General features: G+C 36.0%; 1 protein-coding gene across 1 annotated transcript in view; it reads left to right on the forward strand.

Annotated features, from left to right (window-relative positions):
• The window catches only part of LOC119590859, an 18,630-nt gene that overhangs the window by 14,880 nt on the left and 2,810 nt on the right, over positions 1–940 (forward strand). The window lies entirely within an intron of this gene.

Consider the following 940-nt stretch of genomic DNA (forward strand, 5'->3'; position numbering starts at 1 on the left):
CAAACGAGTTATATATAAAGAAAAAAACATATCACTTTGTTGGTGTGGTATGGTGGTTTCTATGCACCAGCCATGTCTGAAAAATGCAGTGGAGGCAATCCCAGTCAGCTGCGCATAGGTCTGCCTCCCAGAGTTTAGGCCAAGTGATCCCCTTACTATCGTGGAGGCAGAGGCTTAATTATTAGCTGAAAATTTATCGTTGCATGTCATTCTGGATTCCCTTCTTATGTGCGAATATGAATATTCTATGATAAGATGTCATTTGTTGTTGTTATATCTGTAACAGCCATGATATTTGCCTGACTCATAAGAGATTTAAGCTGAAAATAATTCTGATTTATATTAATTCATTATCACATTCAGATTTTCATAGTTGTATGTGTCAAATAATGTTGCGAAATCCACCCCACTGCCCATTCATTCCTGATATATTTTATCATATATTAGGAATTCTGAGTGGTTATTTATTTATCTTGAAGATTTTAAGATTTTCTCATATCTTCATGGTATATTTTCTAGTTCTGCAAAATCAGTTTTGGGATACAGCCCCTGAAAGTTGCACAGATGCAGGAATAGGCAGCTGAAAGCGATGAGTGCACCCTTGTTCATTGACAATCTCCACTCAGTTGCCCTCTTTGCATCTCCCTGCTTTTAAACGTCTGCATTCTCTTTAGATTTCAAACAAATGATGTTAGACTTCAAAATGAGAACAGTTTTAAAATGAACCAAAAACCAAGCCAAAAAGAGTTGAGTTAGGACAGGGTGCACTTATTTCCTTAATGTATTGTTACCTTTCACAGCCATTCTAATGATCTGCACAAACATTTTGTCCATTTTAAGAAGTCTGAAGAAGTCTGTCAGGATGTTGAGATTTCAGTAATTATAGCCTAACAAGTTTCAACTATCACCTTAAGTATACTTTTTGTAGTTATACTCTGAC

Source organism: Penaeus monodon, chromosome 27 (genome assembly GCF_015228065.2).
Source record: "Penaeus monodon isolate SGIC_2016 chromosome 27, NSTDA_Pmon_1, whole genome shotgun sequence".
NCBI lineage: Eukaryota > Metazoa > Arthropoda > Malacostraca > Decapoda > Penaeidae > Penaeus > Penaeus monodon.